This window comes from Anopheles stephensi, unplaced genomic scaffold (genome assembly GCF_013141755.1).
Source record: "Anopheles stephensi strain Indian unplaced genomic scaffold, UCI_ANSTEP_V1.0 ucontig424, whole genome shotgun sequence".
NCBI classification, from domain to species: domain Eukaryota; kingdom Metazoa; phylum Arthropoda; class Insecta; order Diptera; family Culicidae; genus Anopheles; species Anopheles stephensi.
In genome coordinates, this window is record NW_023405374.1 from 2,442 (window position 1) to 28,929 (window position 26,488).

At 45.0% G+C, this 26,488-nt stretch overlaps 1 protein-coding gene across 1 annotated transcript in view; it reads left to right on the forward strand.

Moving 5' to 3' along the window:
* Positions 1–1,238: 1,238 nt before the first annotated feature.
* LOC118516982 overlaps positions 1,239–26,488 on the forward strand; it is a 62,820-nt gene continuing 37,570 nt past the window's right edge. The window contains exon 1 of the mRNA XM_036062808.1: positions 1,239–1,258. The gene's annotated coding sequence lies outside the window, so the exon portion shown is untranslated. The remainder of the gene's footprint in view (positions 1,259–26,488) is intronic.

The window sequence follows — 26,488 nt, forward strand, 5'->3', positions numbered from 1 at the left end:
GCCAACATTTTATTGGCCCTCATCACCCGAATGGCGGTCTGAGGTCCGTGATCCATTGTGCTTGAGGGCGTTGTATTGCTGCTGAGTCGTTTCGATCTTGGACTACGCCAGCGTCGTTTGGTCCCCAGCAGGTGTCACCTCTATGAATGGGTTTGGAGAAGGTACAACGGAAGTTTGCTAGAATCGCCGTAAGGTGCTTCCTTAACGACCCCAGTGCTGCTTCTCCCCCATACTCGTACGATGTCAGTTGCTGGGTTTGGTTGGCTTAAAAGACCGTCATTGTCAAGCACGCAGGCTATTTATTGCCAACATCCTTCTTGCCAACATTGGCTCTCCTACCCTCCTGGCAGCCATTCTCATCTTTGTCCGATGCTACCGTTTTGCGACGCTCACGATCTAAAAATGGCCTTGGATGTGCGCATTATCTGACTTCATTTCAGTAGGTGATTTGTTTGACCATAGCATATGTCCTTTGCTTCATTCTGTTCCCTTGTATTGTCTTCCTTGTCCTAATGTGTTTCGTCCCGTGCATGACGTTTTAGTTATATGGTAATTTTTTATTTTTTATTGTATCTGACGCCACTGGAAAGCCCTGGAGGCATCCGGTTTAAAAATAATAATAATAATAATAATAACAATAATAATAAAATCAAACAAGCTTCGAAATCTTTAATCATTTTTCAATGATTTCCATCAATTAGACTGCGAAAATTCTCTCTCATTTCATCACTCATTTCTCTCTCGTGCGCATTCAAACTTTGTACTTTACTTTCTCAATTCTTCCAACAGGACGACACATGCCCGATCTTATTACAAATCTGGGCACGCAACATTTCGAGCAAAAACGCTTGGCACTAACCCGTTTGTATCCTGGCGTTCAGTTCCATAATGTATTCAGGAAAAGAGAGTTCTTGCTGCATACAGTGTCGAAAATTGTAATGTTCCGCCACCACATTGACTTTAAGCTTGTTCTCTAAGCTTCATACACAGCTTCTCATAGTTGCACGACTTTGGCTCCTCCGGTGATACTATCTTCGATATCAGACTGTACATTGATGCTCATCCTAACTTTAACACTTCTATTTCATGCACTTGAAAGAAAATGTCCATTCTTTCCAAGTATTCACGGATGCTTTCCCCCATGATAGAGGGCTCTATGTCACCGATTAACGACTTGTTTTTTTCTTCTGATTTTAGACTCGACATTTACACGCAGGCCGAATTTTCCTCGTTGCCAAAAGTGGTGTTCTTCAAATGCGTGAGTACACTTTGACCTCTCGTGTATATCTGTATTTCGCTCTTATCATCTATCTACGCATACATCTCCATTTAATACTGCTTACTCACTACTAATCGTCACAGTTAAACTATTAAAAACTCTTTGCGTAGATTTTATAGTTTTACAAATCTTCGCTTGTTTTTACATTGCCAGTGAAACGCAATGATTAACTAGGGGCTCCTGTTTCAAATTTTAAATGATTGTATAACAACAAAGCTTTTCTTAAATATTTTTCATGTTCAACGGTATTCGCTTGTCACTAGATCTTCCATAATTGTCGACACTACTAGAGACATAATTGTCGACAAATGTTTTTGCGATGGTAGCTGCTGACATATCTGCCATTGGGTAACACTCAGGCCATCTTGTAAATCTATCCACTATTGTGAGTAGGTAACACATGTCTTCCGGAGGAGGTAGAGGACCAACGATGTCCAGGTGGATGTGGTTAAACCTGCCTTTCGGAATGTCAAATGTTTCCAATGGCTAGTGAGTATGGCTTGTTATTTTGGCCTTTTGGTGTCCATTCTCCCACGTCCTTGTTCATGGATGGCCAGAAATAACGATCGGTCATAAGCTTTCTAGTAGCCCGAATGCCAGGATGTGAGTTATTGTGGATCCCTTGGAATGTAAGCTTACGCAGAGATAAGGGAACATACAAACGTTGTTTTCCTGCAGAAGATTCTATCAATAGTTGAACATTGTTTGAAGATATTTTTATTAGTTTATATGTAGTGTTTCTGCTCTGTTTTTTGGTAATATTTTTAAATGTGCATCTTTCTTTTGCTCTTTTGAATAGTTTGATCCGTTAACATTGCAATGGAATCCATGACTCCAATCATAGATAAGGCATCCGCTGCTACGTTGCTCTCTCCCCGAATGTATATATATCAGGGATATATGTATATATATGTACGTATATCAGAGGTGTACTAGGAGATGAAGTCGAGATGTCGACTTTGTCGCGAAGACTTTTCAGCCTTGGATTTTAACGCCAATGTTAGAGGTTTGTAGTCTGTTAACACCTTAAAGTCTCTCACTTCGAGGAAGTGCCAAAAATGTTTGATTCCTAGGAAAATGGCAAGTAGTTCTCTATCAAAGGTTGAGTATCTCTGCTCGGTTGGTGTTGTTGTTTTTGAGTAAAATGCCAACGGTTGACTTTCACCATTGAGATGATGATGAAGTATCGCGCCAACTGCATTGTTATAAGCGTCGTTAGTGAGAGAATAATTAGCGTTACTCTGTGGATGAGGTAACATGATTGCATTTGATAGGTCATGTTTTACTTGAAGTACTGCTTGTTCACATTCTTCTAACCATTCAAAGTTTTGTTTACTCTTTTTGTCGTTATATTCAGCAATGAGTTGATACAAGGGTCTCAACTTGTTGGAAACCTGTGGAATGAAATGATGGTGGTAATGTATCATTCCTGCCAATCGCTGAAGTTGTTTAACGGATGATGGAGAGGGAAATTTTGTAATTACCTTTACCTTAGAAGAAGAAGGAGTTATACCTTTTTCAGAAATGTTGTGACTAAGGAAATCCAACGATGGTACGCCAAGAACACATTTGGATGACTTTATTTTGAAGTCCGGACTAGCTAGCCGATGGAACACTTTATGCAAATGTTAAATGTGCATTTCTTGCGTTGGACTAGCTGTAAGGATGTCGTCAATATAGACAAAGACAAATTCCAGATCGCTGAAAATGCTATTCATGAATCTTTGGAAAGTTTGGCTGAATGAGGTGGTAATAGCAGTGTTCGTATGCGGGAGTTTTCGGATGTGTTTTTTTTTGCTGCAGTGATGAATATTAACCGTCGTTTGTGTTCCTTGGAAGTTCGCAGGTAAGAGAGTTTATTTTTCCTAGTGCACTTATTTTTAAAAACCAGGCTACACGATGCTAGATTTCATAAAGATTTCGCTTAAAAGGGGAGGATTGGCGAAATTTTTACGTCAAAAACATTTCGGTTCATATAGCCGCGTTTAGGGCAACAAAGCGCACACCCAGCAGCTGTCATTCGATGTATGCGAAATTTTTCTGTCATTCCTCGCCATGTTTGTAAACATACAGGCAGTGTTGTTTGCGGTTGTTGATTTGTTTTCCGGCGTTGATTTGGAAATATTAAGGATTTTGCTGTGAAAAGTTTGCAATGGAGAATCTGTTGATGAGCGAAGAGTGGTTCGCTTCGTTATCGTGGGTTGTGGAATTGAATGAAGTGAATTTGCGAAGACGCAACAGGCAAATTGTGCGCACGTGGTGGATGCGACCAATTTTTTTCCGGCGGCAAGAAGATGGCAACCGCTTGATGGATAAAATTGTCGCAGAACAAGCCAACGAAACCGTCGTTAACTTTCTTCGAATGAAGAAGGAAGATTTTATTGTTTTGCTGCAAGTTATAAGGCCGGCAATAAGTCGCATGAACACCAATATGCGTGACTCCATCACAGCGCAAGAAAGGTTGCTAATTACGTTGCGGTATTTAGCAACTGGAGAAACCTTCAGTAGTTTGCAATATTTGTTTCGAGTGAGTATCTCGTGCGTGAGGGATATACTTAAACGAACAAATTATAACATCTTTGTATTATTTCAGGTGTCTCGTTCCTCCATAAGCAACATAGTAAAGGAGACGTGTATCTGCCTTACAAAAACTCTACGATCATATGTGAAGGTAGGATTCGAATACGTTTCTTTCGATTGATTTTAGATCAATTGTACACCAATAAATGTACAACAATAATTTTGTTAGGTATAGTAAACCGTAATCTATTTAACAAAACTTACAACTATCCTACCAAAAAATCTAACTATATTTACAAACAAACTAATGCAAACTAAACTAATTACGCTAATGTAAACTAACTAACTAACTAACTATAAAACCTAAATCTACACTATACTATGCTAAAGAAAAAAACTACTCCCGGTTAGCACGTTTGGCCAAAACTAAATCTTCTGCATTGAGCATGGATCGCTGAATCCTCGACGTTACAAAATCCTGTTCTTCGGGTGAAAAACGGTGGAGAAATCCAGCGACCCAGCGGCCAAACGTGTTCTCCCGGGAGTGTGCATTCTCCCTTGTGGCCTCCATCAGCTGCTTGAGGGCCTCGCTCAACTCACTGCCCCCGCCATCATGGTTTCAATTATGGAAATCGTGTTTTTGGTGTTGTAGATATCGGATGGGTAAAGGATTGGACGGTGGATGGCATGGTCGAGACGAGGGAGTGCTGAGCGAGGCCCTCATCATGATCGTCAAGCTGAAATTATTAAAAAGAAAACAGATTAATAAAATTTTTTTATTCATGAAGAATGGCCTGGCCGTATTGCTATATTTCATTTTAATGCACTTGAAATTAATTATTCTTTTCATTTTCAATTACCATCCACTAAAGAACAATGGCTGGAAGTATGCCATAGATGCAGATTACAATTTTATGTTTGCTGATGCGGGAGGCAAGGGTGGGATTTCGGATGGAGGAATATTTAGAAACAGTAGATTGTGTAGATTGTCCGGTGGCCGAGGCGACAGCGGCGCCGGTCTTCACACGGCAGGGCCGGGGTTCAAATCCCATCCAGACCGCCTCCCCGTACGAAAGGCTGACTACTTTTCTACGGGTAAAAACAAGTCACAGAAAGCCAGAAATGGCAGGCCGAGACCTCTCGAGGTTGTAGGGCCACAGAAGAAGAAGAAGATTGTTCCAAAAGCTTGAAAACAAGTTATTAAATATTCCAGATCCCGAGCCATTGCGATTACCATATAAAATTCCAGTACCATTTTTTATATTAGGAGACAAGGCTTTTGCTTTTACCGATTACTGCATCCGTTCCTTTGGCGAGCTCCACTCACCTGGGAGCTACCAGCGCATTTTCAATTATAGACATTCGCGTGCTCGAATGCCCGTTGAAAATGCGCTAGGAATACTTGCAAATCGGTTTCAAGTATTAAAAGGACAAACACTTCTTTCTCCGGATGTGGCAAAACATATTGTTCTAACAACTGTCTATTTAAACAACAAACTTTCTACACAACACAATTCTTCTCACAACACTACAACTTCTATTTACGAAGAAATGCTTCAAGAACAATATACTCTCCACCATCCTCATTCGATAGAGTCATTGGCGAGAACGTGGTCCCTGGCGTTTGGAGAGCCAATGATAATTTGGTAAATCTTAAATTTGTTTCGTCACGGACAGCTGATCGATTGATGAATGTTTGAACGCATATGGTTCTCGATTTTAAAAATAATTACCATCATTATGCTGCTTAGTCCCTGAAACTATATGACCAACTGACAATGACCAACTTTACATGTCACGTAAAGGTAAATGGAAATTTTAAGACCACTTTGCTACCACCAAACTATGTGTTCACCTCTCTTTTCTTTAATCTGGAACGAGGTGGACATCCGACATTAGAACGTGATTCGTTTCTGAAGATTAGATTAATTATTCAGTTTACTTAAGATAATGATCCTATTAAAATGTGTTGTTGTGATATTATCGTTCATTCTATTCACAATAAAAAATGTAATTATTGCTTTTTGTAAATTTTAGTGGAATAGAAAAAATCTTAAATGTTTAAATGTTTTAAAATAAAAATGATACTTAAGATAGTGATACTTAAGATAGTGATACTAAAGATAGTGATACCTAAGATAATGATCCTATTAAAATGTGATGTTGTGATATTATCGTTCATTCTATTCACAATAAAAAAATGTAAATATTGCTTTTTGTAAATTTTAGTGGCATAGAAAAAATCTTAAATGTTTAAATGTTTTAAAATAAAAATAACACCACTGCACTACATGGAAAGTTGAGAAACATTGAGTATACCGCTAAATGAACTCAAACCTGCACGCCTGAACAGATACGGTTATATAGTGTAACAGATCGACAGGTTTCCGTTGGCTCGATTTTAGTTAATGTCGGACACCTCTACAACAGATCGTTGTCTTGGCCAGAGAGGTAAAGTTGCATGTAATAAGTAAGCATAACGTGATAAGTAAAATATACCAAACAACGCTATTTACTACGTCATACAGGTATTTAAAAAATGATGTCACAAGATAAACAACATTGCAGACAGCGGCAGCGTATGATAGAAACCGCATCAGTTGATTCTACATTGCTATCACTACTATCAATTAGCCTACTATGCTATACGGTCATACCGTTTTATAAAGAATTTCAAACTAACTAATCTACTGATTGCAATACATCCTACGTTGTCCATGTTTGTAATGTTGCTAGCCTTTGGAAATTACATGAAATGTAAATAGAGGTTATACTAACCGTATCGGCATGTTCGTTGTCCTCCGTGGCATTCGCCATGAACATCATCGCCTCGTAGGCGAACCACCTCGGACGGTAAACTGCACCGTATGCTAAAAGAAGTAGAAAGATTACTTTGAGTTACTTAACTAATTAATTTATAACAACTTACCTGCTCCAGTATGCATGTTCTGCTGCACTTTCGACCGATATGATCGAAAGCTACATAGCATGTTGGTCCATAGGCGCTTAGCCTCAACGATTGTGGCTCCAACCTCCGTTGCGACACAAGACCAAGCGTCGTTCTGCAAGTTGCCTATTTTTGTAATTACGGGAACTTTTTGTGTAAATTATCGGCTGCCGTTCCACGGCATTTGCCAAACGCAGGTAGAGCTCCGTATTCTACAATTAAAAAATAATAATAATAGCAGTCACTAATTGCAGTTCAACAGCGGCTTCATTGAAGAACTGTATAATATCCTCGCACAACATAGGACGCCAACATGCACCATGCACTGGCAGCTGCCAGTGCAGCTGCAGCGATGCAATTCCACCATCCTCCATTCGCCATGGGAACTTCTAGCGTCGCTACATTAGTGGCACCTCAGGAGACCGCTACAATTTGTTGCTTGGAAGAGCCGGCTTCCGTTTTCATCATGTGATAATGAGAATGATTCGTACTCACCTTCTGCGCGTACGCACGTTGCGGCTTTGCATTTTCCATGTTCAAATTTATTCTAAAAACAAAAGACAAGAGAGTTATTTTTGAAGCAGCATGTAAAATTTAAGATTTTTTTTACCATACTGTAGCTTTGCGGGCTTTGTCGCGGTTTGTTTTGTTTTGGTTTATTCCTTCTTCTTTTTTTCTCAATTTCAATTTTGATTATCTCGGCGAAGTGTCAAAAAGATATCTCATGGATTTCAGCTCAAGGAGCTGAAATGTTTTTGACGTATAGATTTCGCATAACCCCCCCTTTTAAGCGAAATCTCTTCGGCATCTCGCATCGTGTAGCCTGGCTTAAATACTTTTATTCGTGTGAGCGCCTCTGCACTCAACACGAATCCTGGCTACGCGAATGCCCCAACTTAACGAAAGCACGATCGTGCTTTCGTCGACTGTCAACACGTCAGGGTTGTGTCGGGGCAATTTTACGTTTCTTCGGTTCCAGAAGGCGAAGCTTAGCAAATGGTAGAGCCTTTTGTTTCAATGTAGTGTGAAACAGAATGACCGACCGGTGTGCTGTAGTCAGGGCGCTCGATCAATGATGGGTATTGTCTAAAACCTCACCGAACTCAATTGCTTCCATAGAAAAATGTTTTGGTGCGGGAGTGTCCCCTGTCGCAATAGTAGTCTTTGACACCAGATTTGTAGTTGGTTCAATTAGGCGCCGCTCCTTAAGATCAACTAACAAACAGTGTTTGTGAATAAAGTAAGCTCCTATCATAGGACGATTAACCGCTGCTATAACGAAAGTATAAGAAAAAGACCGCCTCAATCCAAGAGATACTTGTATTAGCTTGGTTCCATATGCAGCAATGGTACTACCGTTGGCTGTAGCTAATACGTGGTCAGTTGGTTTGGCTAGAGTGCCTACTAAATTTTGTAGAATGACGGATATGTCAGCTCCGGTATCTACAAGGAATGTGAATCTCATCATTGATGAAGAGACGAGGTGAGGAGCTTAAAATCGCTCGTGGGCTATCCCTCAATGCTAAGGAGCAAATTAGTTTTTTGAAGAGATAAATTGTTCCCACCCTGCGTTGAATTAAAATTGCAAGGGTTGATACACTTTTTTGCGTTCCGTTCATATTTGCGGTGGTACCAACATAGCGGACTTTCTCCCTGTTGTGAGGGTGTGTTGCAACTATTTCGCGACTTTGAGCAATTTCTCTTTCGTCCCCTTCGCTGATTATTAGAATTTACAGCCATTTGGCGAATCATATTTCGTAGCCCCGACATTTCTTGACGAATATCGTCAGTCTAGTAGTGTTGATAAAAATACTTTGGCTTACATTCCATTGCGAAACGCTACGTGGATTGTTGCATTCCCAGAGTCTATCAGCGATTTTCATTTGCTCATCGTGGTCCTTAGAATCAACTGCAAAGAGTGCTTCCTCAATGGATTTGGGTCAACTCGATTTCTACAACTTTTGTATCAGTTTGGCAGAGATATCATCTGAACCAACCGCGAGCTGCGCCATGTGCCGATAAAGCTCGGATGGTGACCTGTCACCCATCTACACGTGATATAAGAGTTTCGAAAGTTGGGCTTCTTCACTGGTTGAAAGGCGACTCAAAACTTGTTCCTTTAAATGACTGTATGGTGTTTTTTTTCATGTGGATAACATCCAACACTTTAGCTAAGGTTTGTTTAGGAAGAGCGACTATTAGGTATTTAGTATCGGTTGCGCTCCCTTGTAATTTGAGATACCTCTAACTCAGCCTCCGCCTGAGCAAACCAAATTTCAGGCATATCATCCCAGAATGGGGGTAGTTTGGCGGAAATGCGCTCCACCTACGGCACTGGTGTGGGGCTCTTTGCATGCTGGCACTGGGCCTCTAAACGTTCCGTTCTAATGACATTTTATACCATTCAAATTTAATGTGTTTGTAAGTTAAGATAAAAAATTTCCGCAAATTATTATTATTATTATTATTTATTAATTATCACTGCTAGGAGCCGTATTGTCAGCACCGCATGTGCTGACGAAATACAAATGTCAAAAACAAAAAATTCACAAAGAAACTACCAAGGCATTTCCTCCCTGGTATTTAGCCTTATCCGGGTTATGCTCGGTTGTGGGTGTGTGGCGATTGTATTGTGGAAATCCAGGTCTATTGTAGAAGTTGTATCAATGATTAGGTCTATTGCTGGCGGTGTTGTGTTGATGGTAGTGTGGTGTGTAAACGGATCATCCTTCCGTGTATCGGATCTGGAGAGTGAAACAAAAACCAAACAAAAAAAACAGCGTTTTGGACAGCACAAACATTTGCCTCTGTGTAGTGTTTCTCAAACTGCCCAGCAGTGATAGCCCAAGCTCGACCAAGCCAGCACCGAAATCAAAAGCTATCGGCGAGTTCCCCTCCGTAACAGCAGGGTTTCTGCTAATCACGAGGTAGGACCCGCCGACCACCTCCGAACCCAACGCCAACAAGTCCGAACTCGCTCCATCAAGGCTAGGCAGAGATGAAGAACACTATTGCAGAAAAGTCTGCCTCCCTTCTAACGATATTGTCGACTTTGGTCCCGGATACTGTTGCACCGTCAACGGACCACCCGTGGCACTACAAAGAACAATTAAGACACGGACAACACAACGAATAACAAAAAAGGAATGTAGGGGACTTAGGATTGAAAGGATAATTGTGATGCGGAATCAAAGGATAAGACCGTTGTCTCTGGCGAATCGGAAGATGAGCCTCATGTAAGCGAGGTCCCTAGTCGCCAAAATTTCTCTAATTTCTGTACCCGGTTGTCTACCGATGCTCTCGACTGTGCTTAACAAGGAGGGTCTTGCGGTTTCAAACTCCATGCAGGACCACAGAAGGTGATCCACATCGTGAAATCCGTCACCGCAGCCACACACCTTCGTCTGAGCCAGAGTTATACGCTGAAGATGAGCATTCAACGCGAAATGATTCGACATAAGTCGAGACATCATGCGTATGAATGCCCGGTCTATAGAGAGCCCACCGAACCAAGGCCGCAGGGACACTTGCAGAGAGATCGAGAATAGGAATCGCCCGAGATCATCGGCCACATGCTCTGCCAGCGAGACAGGAAAAGTTGCTGTGGTAGACGAAGAAACTCTCGGGCCGAGATCGGACGGTCGTAAAAGGTGCCTTGTTGGGCACCTGTTTTGGCCAGTAAGTCTGCCTTCTCGTTGCCGGGAATTCCACAATGAGAAGGTACCCAAATTAGCGTAATCCTGAACGCCTTGTCGAACATGGAGCCAAGCAATTCTATGATTTTGACGGTAAGGATATCCTGACTCTTAACAGCCTTCGAGGATCGTAGTGCTTCGATAGCGCTAAGGCTATCTGTAAAAATGAAGTACTGATCCGAAGGTCTCGCTGCTATAATCAATAGTGCGTACAAGATTGCGGCTAGTTCTGCGGTGTAGACACTACACGTCTCCTGCAATTTGAAAAATGCTTCGGCGGACTCACTAAAAACGCCGAAGCCGGTGCCTTCCTTAGAGGATGATCCATCAGTATAATACTGGCTACTTTGGTCTAAATGGCCATACTTATCCCTGAAAATGCCCGGAACTACCATCGGGCGAAGATCATTCGGTATGGTCTTAATTTCCTCGTGCAACGAGGAATCTGTTGTTAAAAGGGAACTGTAGGTCTCAGGAAGGGCAGCACGGATTAATGCCTGTGGAGCGCTAGGATGCACTTTTAGGGCAACAAAATCTTCGTAGATTTTCAAGATCTTGCTCTTAGAACCTGTCTCTAGAAGCGCTTTAAAATTTTATTCGATCAAGGGATTTGATACTGAAGAACGGACTAGAAGGCGAAGCGACAGCATTTCAAAACGAAGTTTTAGCGGCATCACTCCGGTCATCACTTCTAGGGACATGTTGTGTGTTGATTTCATGCTCCCTAGAACGAGTCTAAGACAACGATACTGTAGCCTCTCTAATTTGAGGATATGCGTTTTGGATGCCCAATGGAAACATATGCTGCCATATTCCAACACGGATAGTACCGTTGTCTTACAGTCGCAGGACGTCTGTTGGATGTGCGCCCCACCAGAATCCTGTGACTGTCCTTAGAAAGTTGATTCTTTTACTGCATTTTTGCACCAGATGGGTGATGTGTGTACTCCAGTTTAGCCTGGTGCCAAACACCAAGGTAACGAAAATTGTCGGTAGTTGATATCATTTCACCGTACAAAAAGACATAAATTTTCGGGTCAAATAGTCTTTTCTCCCTGTTTTTTGTCGTGTCGCTAAAAGGGGAAAAGACTACCATCTCAGTTTTCGTTGCAGAGAACTTGATACCAAGGTTTTCAGACCACTCGGCAAGATTGTCCAAAGTGTTTTGTAAAGCCAGTTGTATTTCGGCGTCGTCCTTGCTTGAAAAAGATATGACGCCGTTCTCTGCCAATTGTCTAATGCTGCAGTTTGGTACTAGACAAGAATCTATTTCACTAACATAGAAGTTGTATAGCAGGGGGCTCAAGCAGGACCCTTGGGCTAGTCCATGGAAACTGGTCCGTTTTAGCTGAATATTACCATTGTTGAAATACATAGCTTTTTCCGACAAAAGGTTGAACAGAAAGTTATTCAACTTTGGACCCAGCGCCACATTTTCTAGTTTTTGACTCAGCTTGTATGGTGATACTGAGTCAAATGCCCCCTGTATATCCAGGAAAATAGATCCCATGTTCTGCCTGCGCGCACGAGCAAGCTCTATTTCTGTTACCAGAAGGGCTAAGCAGTTATTAGTACCCCTGGCTTTACGAAAACCAAACTGGGTATTTGAGAGAAGGTTGTTTGATTCCAACCATTCTTCTAACCGGAAAAGAATCATTCTTTAAAGGAGTTTCCTCAGACACGACAGTAACGATATTGGCCGATACGAATCGTGTCTTGATGGCGGTTTGCCAGGCTTCAAGACAGTGACAACTTTCACTTCTCTCCACTCTTGCGGGACGCTATTGACCTCCAACATATTGTTGAAAATACTTAACAGACGCTTCCTCCCTATGTCAGGAAGATTTGGAAGCAATTTGCTACCAATCTGATCCAGACCTGGGGAGGAATTCTTGCTTGATAGGAGAGCAAGTGATAGCTCTACCATTGTGAACGGTGAATCCATCCTGGGGTCACTACCAGGTGCATTTTGTGTAAAGCTTTGCGCAGGAACGAAATCAGGACAAATCTCGTAGTAAAATTCATATAGCCACACGCCAGAAAAGCTTTCGTTCTCATTGATGTTGTTGCTGTTTCGCATCCTTCTAGCCATTCTCCAAAGCGAATTAAGTGAAGTGGCGGGGTCTAGATTATTGACGTATCTACGCCAACAACCCTTTTTCTTCGCCTTCAACAGGTTTTTACACTTTCTCTCTAGTCCTTTATATTTTTCATATAAGGACCTCGAGCCCGTGTCCCGGAAGGCTTTAGATGCCTCACGCTTCTTGGTAAAAGCTTGGCAATCCTTGTCCCACCAAGGAGTGGGAGGTTTTTGAAATGTCCTTGCTTGGTGGGAGCGCCTAGTTTGGGCCTCAAGGGCGCACTTGTTTATGATTGAAACAAGTTTTTCGTACTCCTTGACAGGAGACAAATCTTCCAAGTCAAGTGAAAGCGAAGTGGCTATTAATTCGCCGTATCTCGTCCAGTCGATGTTCCTCGTTAAGTCACATTTAACGGGGATTTCTTCTACTGGGCATCCTCCCTTGATGTAGGAAATTTCTATCGGTATGTGGTCACTGCCGATAGGGTCCTGGATCACCTTCCAACTAAAATCCAGGGCCATTGCTGATGGACATAGAGACAGGTCCAGTGCACTCGCCCTACTTAGAGGTGTCTGCATCCTAGTTTCCTCTCCTGAGTTTAGAATCGAAAAACCAAATCTGTCGCAGAAATCTCGGATGATAGGAGTGCGAATGTCATCCTTATCGCACCCCCAGTCGATTCCATGGGAGTTAAAGTCTCCCAGGATCAAAAGCGGTCCAGGCAAGACCGCTGCTAGATTTCCAAGATCCTCTTTGAACTTTTCAATTTTTTCTTTTTCATTATTGGCTATCGGGGGGATATAGATGGATGCAATTGTCACGTGAAGAACGCCCAGTTTTTCCTTAACTGCGACAGTTTCTATCATTTCTTGTCTTGGGGTGGGTATTCTAGTGAAAGTGTGACTCTTTCGAACACCAATCAGTACCCCCCCACCCCTAGTAACGCGATCTTCACGGATTATATTATATCCCGGGAAGGTTAATTTAATGTTATCCGATAGCCAAATTTCACAGAGGGCAAACACATCGCAGTTGTGTTCGCCCACTAATGTTATGAAAGAGTTTAGCTTTCCAAGTAAACTCCTACAGTTCCACTGTATGATAGTAGCCGTAGGAGCCATTAATCATCCAAACGGACCATCATACTTAAGCATGGCCATTGAACCAGCCACTGTTTGATCATCCCCTTCAGGAAAGGAAGGGCCCAAGTAGCGATCATGTGCAGGTGCTGCGGGAGGTTAAGGGTCATTAGGAGGGACTCAAGGATCTCGGAAAGAGATGGGGTGGGAGTTCTCGGGAAGCTTCCGTCAACGAGAAGCTCCGTCGGAAAAGCCAGGCTTTCCACTAGCGCTTCGGTCCGAGAAGATCGCTTCTTCTTGGGCTGCTTCCTGGCAATTTGGGGGGCAGGAGTTTTGGGATCAGCGTTACGTTTTGGACCGGGGAAGAAACTTTAGCGTGGCGCTGTGGTGCCAAAGGTCTATTTTTTGTCTTTAGAACCTTCCGCTGTACTTTTTTGTAAGGCACTCTCATGATCTTTACCGATCTCAGTGGCACCTGTTCGGGTGCAGTCGGACTAGGCTCGCCATTTGCAGTTGTACCCAAAACTGCAAAAGGGTTCGTTGCGTTTGCTCCCTTGAGAGCATCGCTGTATAAGCCGCGTGCCCCCTCGGCTACAGTTTTTGTCTGCTCCTTCTGGAGTTTCCGGTACACAGGGCACAAGGCTACCTCATGCCACTCCTCCCGACAATGCGAGCATTTTTGGGACGGGGCTTTGCATTCCTCTGTAGTATGCGCCCTTTTGCATTTACCGCAACATGTTTTGTGAGTACAAAACGGTTCAGCGTGTCCAATCCGGCTGCACTTTGAACAGGTGGCCACCCTTGGTACGTATGGCCGGTCGATGGGTATCCGGAGACCCTCAAGAATGAGGGCCTGCGGAAGTACCGTTCCCTCAAACGTAATCCGGATTGAGGCGGTCGGGATATACTTTTTCTCGTCCTTCGACGAGGCGTCTAACTTGAAAATCTTTTTGGCTTCAAGCACTTTTACTTTTGGGGTGTTTGGTGCTACAAAAGCGTCCACCCCAAAGTTCAAAATTTCCTCCTCTGGGTAATCGAAATCCTCGATTACGCCGGTCACTTCAACCAGACTACCGGGGATATACACCCGGTATTGCTTCGCAAAATCTGGATCAGCCGCAATGACGTTGGCTTGTGCCCGGTCCTTTGCGGTGACCCTGATCTTATTCGGGCGCATCCGAAAAACATCGGCAACGCCCGGGTACTTTCTGAATAGAGCAGCCGCGATCGACCTAACATCGAGCTGCTTCGTTCGTGGCATGAAATAAACATGCGGTTTACCCTCCCACGATGACGGGTAAGCTCGTGCGCGGTGCTCGTTTGCTTTTATCTGCGGGGGACCGCTAATAATTGGGGCACTACTCGTGGCCTTCGAGGTCGAAGGACCTTCGTCAAAGGCCACTTTTTTTGTGGCCGGAGCGGCCCTAGGGCGACCTGGTTTGCGCTTAACATGCGGCTCTATCTCCGTTTCCGAGTCCGATAAATAAGTCCCCATGACGGGACCGGAGACAACAGCGGGAGTGAGGGGAGACAACACTTACCGCTACACACGAAACACAAGGCTCGCGCGCACAGGTACACACACACACACACACACACACACACACACACACACTGCTTACGATCGAAGCGGCGATGCAGCGTCGACACGCTTGCTTATCGCAACGATCAACAGATACACACATTCACAACACTAAAACACACAATGATCGGGGCTAGGCGCCACTCGATCGATAAACACTAACTCCGAGCGAATGCCGGAGAAAGGCGGAGACACCGGTAAGTGCGATACGGGTAATCACGTTGATTGCGCAATCGCACACGAGAACAATGCCAACTATGTGCCGTACGCAATGATCTTTAGGACGCTTCCGAACGAAACATGTCTAATCGTTACGGAAGCTGGAGGCAGACTGGATTCCGATTCAGATGTTTGAGTAATAATTGAACAGTATTTGTATCTGGCAATACTTCGTTGTCGAAGATAAAGCTTATCGAATTGAATGCCAAAGCATCGGCAGCTACATTTTGTCTCTCTGGCTTGCAAACTGATTCGTAATCAAATTCTCCCAAAATAAGTTTGCCTCTAACAATGCGGTGGTTACTATTTGTCAAAGAGTACGTTAGTGGTTGGTGATCCGTTACAAGTTAAGTGCTCTGCCATAGAGGTATGGACGAAAATGCTTCACAGCCCACACCATTGCTAGTAACTCTTTTTCAGTAGTGGAGTACTTCTCTTCGGTTTTGCCCAGAGTACGTGAAGCGTATTCTATTGGTCTATCTTTCCCTAATGATCCTTGCGACAAGACGGCTCAAATTGCCCAGTCGCTCGCATCAGTTGTAAGAATAAAATCTTTTGAGAAATCAGGGCGTTGGGGCGCCGGGTTGCTTCAAGGGGTTTCTTTCAGAATGGAGAAGGAGGTGGTAGGTTCTTTTCATTTGTACTGGTACTTTTTTTGTACTTAATCGTTTGGCAGGTCATATCCAACTCCATTCTACGACGATTCTCGCGTTTTTTTATACGCGAGGAACTGCTACCCGCAGAATATTTAGAAGGTTCCAGCAAGTTTCTGCGAGTGTCACTTCTCGATCCTCGTATTTCGTGATGACAATGATGATTGTTTGCGCTCGGGTGCCCCTCTCTCCGCTTTGCTTGCAGCGCGTTCGGTTCTCCTCGTCGCCTCGTTAGCGTCGGTGGTCATGGTGGTCACGCACATCCTAGCGCGCAGTTTACAGTCTGCTGCACTAGCAACCGGAGCTAGCGTGTCGGTAGTGAACACAGGGTATATTAGAATAGGATCCATTGTCAACAGTTTTTTTTGCATTTTTCAAAACAACTTTCAAACTGTTTCGTAACATTGAATTCCGTATCTTTTCTTTACGAGTTCGTTAGTTGGTGGCGCGCAGAAATGACGCCGTAAAATTGTATTCTAAATGAAACACTGATTATGTGCGTGGTGACGCGAGGACCGACCGATCAGAACTAACCTTTTTATTTAATTCTTCTTTTCCTCCTTCTCCTCGGACGTCACAATGTTTGACATTTTGGGTGAAGGACTCTGATAAGAACGATGGGTGCGTTGAGCCTAACTTTAGGCGCCTACCCTAACCTATTTAGGAATCCAACATTAGTGGTTGTACCATTTTTGCGAAATCCTTTATAAATTTTCTATAGCACCCTTTTGTACCAATAAATTGTTTTAGCTCTTTTTCATTTTTGGCAACGGCCATGCTTTAACAGTTTCTACCTTTTTGCTGTTTGGTTTTGCTCCTTCCTCCGTACCTGTGTGTCCTAAGAAATCGACTTCTTTTCTAAAGAAGTTGCATTTGCTCACTTGAATTTTCAAATTAGCTTCTTTGAGCTTCGTAAATATTTTAATCCATTCGTTTTTATGATTCTGCGGTGAGCTCGAGAAAACTATGTCCATGTAGACAAAACAGCACTTCCCTTTTTCCTGTCTAAGTAAACAATCCAATACTCTTTGAAATGTGGCGGGTGCGTTTTTCAACCCAAAGGGCATTCGCATAAATTAAAACTTCCCAGACGACACTGAAAATGCAGTTTTTCTATATCCGCTTCATTCATTTGGATTTGGTGATATCCTGATGGTAAATCAATTGCTGAAAAATAGCGAGTCCTCCAAGCAGCAATTCACCACGCCTAAATTCATCATTCCCTCTTTTGCAGCGTTTGGAGGGGTGGTTGGTTCATGTTTGCATCCCAAGGTCAATCGGATTGAAATTTCAAAATGGCGACCAAAAAATTGTATTGGCGTACAAATGACGTTCAATGTTGAACGTTCCTTGCGGTTTATACTGCCGAATAAAAAAAACATATCGATGCAGAAAATTATTTGTCTCGCCCTTGCTGCAGATGTAGGGTATTGGTACATGGCCATGGTCGTCCGGCCATACCGCCTAAACCAACCGTACCATCCAAACCATCCATTCCATCTAAACCAGCCATTCCGCCTGAACCAACCGTACCTTCCAAACCTCCAAGTTCCACTCAATCTAATTTTGGGCTGGCAAATTTGCTAGACTCATGTCCATCGTATTCCGGCCTCTGCCAATTGGACAGAATAGAAAGGAAGGTTGATTTAGGATTGAACATGATAGAAAAACGGCAGCATATATTAAACTTGTTTTAAATCAGGTGTATGCAAATGGACCCAAAGTCCCAAAAAATTTTGCATTAGATTAAGTAAACACGGAGGAAGCTCTCAACTAGTTTTATAACGACCTTCAGGAAGGAAATTACATGGCAGAATTGGTGAACGACATGACGCACATGTTGAAAAATATTAGTGATTGTAACAAAAGATTGTGCATTCTGATGGATCATGTTTTTGAAAAGGAATTTAAAAAAAAATGTAGCTGGACTGGGAGAGGATCACATTGTTCAAAAATTTGTGTAAGCAAATATTCTGCAATTTTTAAAGTTATTCAAAATAGTCGGGGGAAACGAAGTTTCCAAACTTACGGACGATCAAGTCGAATTTTTTTTATTAAAAAACTTTATAATATTACGCCAGCTGGACAATTAACGGTTAAGAAACGACGAGTAGCGGACTCTGAAGAAGAATAAAATAAGTTCAGTTAGTTAAGTGATTAAGGTTAAGTAGGTTAAGATGAATGAAGTAGTCTATACCATAAGAACTAGTTGTACATTTTCTGTACTTTATTTTTTTCGAATATACTTTAAAATATGTAGATAAATATAAAATATAGAATATGTAACTACATCAACAATATGTATATTATACAGCAGATAAAGTTTTTTTTTGTTTATTACATTAAAGTGTGCAAAAGTGGACTGAAATAAAATGAAATATAATTGACAGAAATTGCTACAAGCTTAACTTTAACATAACTTAATTCTACCTGAACTATTTCCTATGAAATATCTTCTAGTTTTCCTTGGAAATTATAAACTGTTTCAGAAGTAATCGGATAACTGAACGCAGCTTGTTTCCTCAATAATTGCTGTCTTTCTATAACGTATGCTCCTGATACTTGCTTAACGCTACTGTACCTTATAATTTCATTTTCTTTTGTTAGGAACCAGCCATTTATTTTCCCTTTTCATAACTTAAATTTTTATGTAATATTAAAGATAACCTCAACTTTCTTATGTTTAACTACTGGATATGAAATATTTGTCTTATTATGCTTAATTTCTAGTTGCCTAAACTCTGTTAACCTACTTACTACTTGAGTTAACGTCCTATGACCTGTCCGTACTAATGATTTTATAAATTGTAATGTGTTCTGAAAAGGGTACGAAAAGATTGTAGGGAGGGGTTCAATTTCGCGTACATCATCAGCTATATGTAAAATATTGTGTATGATGCTAGTGATATACGATTTATGATAATGCAAACTAAATTCTGCGACTAACTTTTCTAAAAGTGTCTCTGCATAATCCCAAAGTCTTTTAAAATGAGAACTAGATAATAAAGTTATAGCTACGTAAAACAGTTTAAAATGATGATAGGCATCATCGTGAATTCTTCCTTTCAGTAATGGTATGCTAATATGATTTAAGTAAGTGCGAAATTCAGACCCCTTCCAAAATTTTACATATGTAAGCGATCTCATAGCCCTATTAATTTCTACTGGCAAACGAGTTTTTAATAAAATGGTCGAAACCTCTTCTTGTTCTTCTAACGTCCACTTGGGAAACGAAGACAAAGTTCCTTCTGCATGACCTACCACGAATAACTTCATGAATCCGGAATGTAGTTGGTGGAGATCGTCCGATACTGGTATGTGCTTAATTATGGCTAAACCTGTAATATCCGCTATAGGTGTAGGTCGCCTTTGATGCCCAATAGCGTATTGCCCGCTTCTAAACTCTGCATCGGTCCTTTTAGCTGCTACGCCTTCAAAAATCATTCTGCGAGTACGTTTGTCATGTCGACCCACAATTTTACACTTAATACAGCCATTTGCAGCGTTGAAATAGACCACTCCTGAAAAAGAGACAAGTCATTAATACTGCCTTAATTTTTTTTATTGTATTGAATTTGCTTACTTTTAATAAACGCTCGAGCAGGATTATCAGCAATCATGGCTCTGAGGCTTATGGTAATCTTTTTGCTGTCCACCTGCCACCGAAGCAATTTATTTGCCAACGCCAACGGAAGTCTTCAAGAAAGTCCGGGCATCTTTAGGAACATAACATTCCGTAGTTTCCTGAACTATCTCCAATAAATCGTTCAAAGCAGCATGTGTTATTCGATGAGATAGTGCCCACAATTGTTGTTTTGGAAAACGTGTTGTTCCGGTTGGCTTCATCATCATCCTTGACCACATGCTGCTCAGCATCATCTTCCTCTTCATCTTCTTCATCCGTTAACGATATCCATTCCTCTTAGTACTCTGCACTCTCAGCCATGCCAGTATCAAGCTCATGCACATATATCTCTTCATGCATATCCTCATCGGTGATGTGCAGATCAGTATCTAAAATAAAGAAAAAACATACACGGTAATTAATTCCACTGCACCACAGAGGTTGGCTAATTTTTTTTACAAAGCACCAGGCGCTACGGTTCTGCCCGGTTCTATCGTATGAAAGAGTGCAACTGCTCGGCCGGTACCGAAACTTTCACTGTATCAAAATCAGCGGAAAGCCACTGGATCGCCACAGTTGCAGGACCGATCCGTACATTAAACAGCACAAGCAGCAACAGTTAAGAAACCCGACCATTCATTCCAACACTGTAGCACGATATTCGTTATATGTTTTTGATATCCCTGCTTCTATTTTCACACTCTTCACTTGAATACACAGCCAGAACACAAAAAACTTACATGTTGCAGTTTGGCTTGGGTTGGGTTGCAGCGTGCTCGGTCCTGGTTGATTTTCAGCTTCCAATTCTCTTTCGCACTGCTCCCTGAAGGACTTTCCCAGCCTTCTCAATAGTCCACTTTTCTTTGCTCGTTTCACGTTCTCCATTTTCAATTAATTTTCGCTCAAAATACTTTAATTGAAATTATAAAAACAGAACACAGAGAATGGCTTGTTCTGCACAAGATAACGCCGGGTATATTTTTGCAAACCATTCGGAACGTCATTCGTCTATTTTCATTGTCTCTCGTTCTTTCTTATTTGCGCTCTCTGTCTTTCTATATGCCAGTCACCCAGTGCAATTCACCACTGCTCTTCACCTCGTTGTTTCTGTTCTCTTTCTACCCCCTTTGCCCACAAGATAGCTGTCAAATGCTTCTTGGGCTGCCCTAAGTTATCAAATGTGTCTGATATTTCTGGGATTGGATAACGATCACTGATAGTTATCTCGTTAATCTTCCTATAGTCAACAACGAAACGAAACTGCTTATTGCCATTTGAAGCTGCCTTTTTTGGCACCACCCATACCGGAGAAGTGTATGGTGAAAGGGACTGTCTTATTGACTCTTACTGACTTGACTTATCTTATACCATCGTCTAGCATTCTTTTTACTTGTGTCTGAACTGCATCTTCATAAACTTGCGGGTATGTATACGATGTTGTATGGACTGGTATGTTATCTGTAGCTCTTATTTGATGTTTTGTTTTGTGTGTGAATGTAAGAGGATGGGACTCGAATTATAGTATTTCTTTATAGCTTGTTAATATTCCATGCAATGCTCGTTTTTCTTCTTCATTCAAATCAGTGTCGTTTACAACAATTTTTTTGTTATTTTCCATTTTTGTCAATGGCTGTAAACTTTGAAAATCCATACCGATTTCGCCCTCATTGAAATTCATTTCCATGATATTAGCGAATTTGTCGCGTGTGCGAAGCTAACCTTGCGGCGCGTTTCTTTAGACAGGCGCAGGTCACGCCGCCTAAAGGCCAATAATACTCAGACTCGTTCTGATGGTTAAATGACAAACTTTATTGAAATTTACTCGCGTTTTATATCTAATAATTGCTGACCGATCGCGGTCAGCAGTTCTTCGGTTGTCCGTTGGCGACCGATCACGGTCAGGATTTCTCTTTCTATTTGTACCCTTGTACCGTCCGTTGGCGACACCTATCGGTCCACGTCATGGACAGTGCCAGGTGCGGAGTTTGACTGGGCGGTACATCTCCAAAATGATAACGGAGGTGTCCGAAGGTCAGCTCAGTGTGGACAGAAACCACACGCTGAGCATAAGGACAAAAGCTGGCTTGATCTCGGCGTTCAGTACACTCCGGGACAGCGAAAGCTTGGCCTTACGATCATTTTGGTTATAACGAGTTTTTAGCAAGAGGTGTCAGAAAAGATTCCACAGGGATAACTGGCTTTTTTTTACAAACGAATTTGATTGAAACCTTTTTCTTTTTAGCTCCAATAATTCCGTACACCATCCCCTGGCCGTTGACCCGCGAGGATACTGTGGCCAGAGTGTTTCTGCGAAGCAGTATCTCTTATTTTTCATTTCTCCTTAAATTGTAACATCTTACAAATTGCTCCTTTTTCTTGAAATGACTGTCCCTCCACCTATGCCATTCAAAGGCCTCCCATTTTGGCATTCGAGCCCAACACTCACAAATTGAACCCTTTAACGCGCAGCTGTATCCGCCTCTGTTGCTGCGGCTGCTTCCGCGGCAGAGAGGCCCGATCCCGATCTAGTGCTGCTTGCCCGTTCTAGTGCTGCTGGTGGGAAGACGTCCTCATCCTCGCTGGAAGACTCCATGCCATCGCCGTGCATCCATGCCAGGGAGGCCACAGTCCTTCGCCTCTCCCTGAACCTCGCGACTCGTTCGCGGATGGCCGCACGACGCGCAGCTGTTGTTGGCGATGGAGTTGGTGATGGGAGCCGCCAACCTCGCTGCAACTCCCTCGTTCTCGCCCGTGTCGCATTCCTCGCAACATTCCGGCGCTGATTGCGAGCGACGGCCACCGAGTTGAAGGGGAAGCGTGCGACTGACGACTGGCCCTGCAAAACCAACTGTTCCCCCTTCCGCATTCCAGTCGTCTTGGAGCTCGTCAGTCACGAGTGCGACGAATTGGCATATAGTTATAGAAACGACACAGTAGGAGTACTTTTTACAAAAAGCTTACTTTATTCCCTGATCTCTGAATCGTAACTGACTAACATCGGCTGGAATATTTGCAAATGACCCGCTTTGGCGTTAAGCTGACCTGGCTGGTTCGCTGGTAGCGGCTGTCGTGGAGCGGAAGCGTGTGTACACGTGTCGGGTCCGGTTGCCAGCCCGCTTTTGACATGCGCGTCGGAAAGTGCGCGCGTGGCGACTTGACGGTGTCTTATTATGCGTAACTATATTTCGCTCCATTTTTCCGGGCTCTTGAGCAGAGCTGCCTCGAGATCCTCGGGGGTGATCTAACCCGATCTTCCCCCCTCGAACAGCCTTCCACGTTCAGCGACATACCGTAGACAGCCAAAAACGGCGTGTTCCGCCGTCTCAGCGACGCCATCAAGGGCAGTCCGGCATCTAGGGCAGTCCGGGGACAACGTGAAACCCATCCGGCGCAGGTTGTCACGGAAAAATCCTTGGCCAGACAGTACCTGTGCCAACTGGAACGTCACGTCTCCATGTTTCTGTGACTGCCATGCCCTCACGTCGGGTAGCACTCGATGCGTCCACTGAGTGAAACGACTGGCGTCTTCGCTGGCCGCATCTGCGTCCCACTGCTGCTGCCACTGCCCGTACGTTCGGATACGCTCCAGATTCCGAACACCATTCCTAGAGTTTTCGTTTGCTGGATCGTTCAGCCGGTGATGAACTGTCCTCCTCGATCTGCATGCATATTGGGATGAGACCACCCAGCAGCAGGGCCGTCTCACCCCTCACCGTCCTGAAAGCCCGACAAACACGAATGGCCGTCGAACTCTGCACCCGCTGCACCAATCTGCGACATTGTTGCAGCTGCAGTCCCTCCGACCATACTGGGGCCCCGTAGCGCAGGATGGAGTCCGCTACGGCTTCCAGCAGTCGGGCACGCGACGACTTCGGGCCACTGTGGTTCGGCATGAGGAGCGTGACGGCTTCTGCAACCCTCATGGCCTTCGCTGCAACCTGCTGAACATGCGGAAGTTATGATAGGTGGTCGTGCAACCAAACTCCAAGATAGCGGATAGAGCGCTGTGATTGCACGACCACACCTCTGATGTTGATGCTGACGACCGGATGACGCTTCAGGGTGGATATCAGCGTCATTTACGTTTTCTTCGGTGCCAGCAAGGGATGGTTCCGGTCCAGCCAGTCCGTGATTGCCGCGCGGCTCGTTCAGCAGTCGAGGAAGCGGTTTGGGGTGTCGTTGCGGGGACCAAGACGACAAGGTCATCAGCATAGCCAATAACCTCGGCTAACTGGACACCCAGGACCCCGTCGTACAACACGTTCCATAGTGTGGGTCCCAATATGGAACCCTGCGGAACGCTCGCACTGATGCTCCGCTCAATAAGGCCCTCGCTGGTATCAATAACCAGTCGTCGATCCTCAAAGTAGCTTTTCAGCATCTCCTGCAGCGATGACGGTACTCCCTTGTCCTTCAGCGGGTTGGCGATGGCTTGCCAGGGCGCAGAATTGAAGGCGTTGCGGATGTCGAGTGCCACCACCATCAGGCAGCGCTTGTCTCGGGCGTTGGTACGGCGAAAGGACATGGCCGTCCTGCCCGCTTCGACAACGCGCTGGATCGCACTGATGGTGGATCTGCCTCGCCGGAACCCGTACTGCCCGTCCGACAGCCGTTCCGCATCTGGTTCCTCCAGGAACTCGTTGAGGCGGTTAAGTATTAGGCGCTCCAACACCTTGCCAAGTACGTCGAGCATGCACAGCGGCCGGTAGGAGGAGCTTTCCCCGGGAGGCTTGCCAGGCTTTTGCAGCAGTTCTCCAGGGCGCTGGAAACGCACCCCGGTCAAGGCAGTCCTGGTACAAACGGACGAAAACCTCTGGGTACTTCCTAATGGCCGTCTTAACCGCCGTATTGAAGATACCGTGCAGCCACGATGCTGCGCTCCTGCAGATCGGTGATTCGTAGCATCCGCTCGTGCACAGTCGCACACTCCTCCCGAAGACGTAGAATCTCCGGAGTTCACCAGAAAAGGTCTCGATGGGGGTCACGTTGCGACATGGTGACGCGCTCCATCGTGTCGTCGTATGCATCTAGCATGGCGTCGACCATCCCCTCCTGGCTGACGGCTCGCTCCGGGAAACCGGCCGTCTGGAGTGCGGCTAGGAATGCCTCGACCGAAAACTGGGTTGTCTTCCATCTACGGCCAGCGGACCGGAAAGTGGTGGACGACGTAGAGGACCCCTGTCCCCGCTGATGATGCTTCTGCTGCTGCTGCTGGTGCTGCTGCTGCTGCTGCTGCTGCTGCTGCTGCTGGTGTTGCTGCTGTTGTCGTCGCTACTGCTGGTCAAGAGTTGGAGGCCCCACGATGAAGAAGATGTACCGGTGGTCCGACGCCGTGTAGTGGCACGAAGCGGTGTTCGCTGCCATCTACCAAGTGTCCGGACAAGCGATTGATGCGCTAGCGAAAGACACATCCACGACACTGGGAGTGGCGACTCCGTTGCCCACAGCAGCGGTGTAGCAGCTGATAAACACCACCCCTCCAATCTGCGCAGCAGCCAACCCGGGCATGGTACAGCGCCAAATCCGCTGGATCGGAAGGTGGCCGGTTGCCAACACAGCTGCTCACCCCGACGAATCCACCGCCCAGCTGCCCTCCGGAGGCCGATACACCTCTGACAGCAGCAGCACGTCGATCCGGTTCGTGCGGGCTGTTGCAGGGCCAGATCCTGAGCGATGCGTCCACCACCCAGGTTGACCTGCATTCTCCGCATTACGCCCGCGAATGCTGCTTCTGGTGGCACGATGAGTGGCCCACACGATGGGGCCCCTGGCAGACAATGCACTTAGCTGTCGAAGTGCACTGGGTAATGCGGTGACCCTATTCGCCACACTGCAAACACTGACCCGACCGGTCCGACGAGGCACGACAGTCTCGCGCCAGATGCCCCATCAACAGGCAACGGAAGCAACGCTGACGGTCGAGCGGCTTCTTCGGCACTTCGCGGATGCCGCTGACGCATTGGCACAGTGTCAGTTTCTGACCGATGAGAAGCCGTACCTTTGTGAGCGGGAACCGCACTCGAGCGCGCTTCGTGCCATCACGGAGCTCCCAGTGTTCGACACGCGCGATTTCTGGCTCTGCTCCCAGCTTCTCCTTGATGGCGAGCTCCACGTCACTCTTCTTGGCCAGAGAGACGATGTTGGTAACGAGAAGCTCTCCCATCTCCGTCACCACACGGACCACGCCATCCTCGCCGAGTGCCAGCTGGATCCGGCGAGCCAGCTCAGCGCTGTCCACATTTTTGCGTAATGGGACGATCAGATGACCTTGCGCGGTCGGACGCCCCATTCCAATATCAGCCCTGACGTCTTGCAGCTCCTGAGATGTGCGCAGCTTCACGTACATCTCCGTCCAGGTTTTGTCCGGACCGGGGACCACCGCGATGCGATCGGGTCGTGCAGGACGCCCCTTGGACTGGGCACGATGCTGCTGATGTACGTGATGTCAGCAGCTATCTGAGGTGGCCGGTATAGCTCCTGATGCGGTTGCTGCTGCTGCTGAGTCGGGCGTTGCGCTCGGCTATTCTAACCGCTCACGACCGTTGCCCAGGTCATCTGCTGCTGCATCGGCTGGAGTTGTGGCCGCTGCTGCTGACGTTGCGGTTGCTGCTGCTGACGCTGCGGTTGCTGCTGCTGTTGGTGCTGCTGCTGGCCCTTTGCCGACACTGTGACCGTCCGTTGCTGCTGCTGCTGCTGCTGCTGCTGCTGCTGCTGCTGCTGCTGCTGCTGCTGCTGCTGCTGCTGCTGCTGCTGCTGCTGCTGCTGCTGCTGCTGCTGCTGCTGCTGCTGCTGCTGCTGCTGCTGCTGC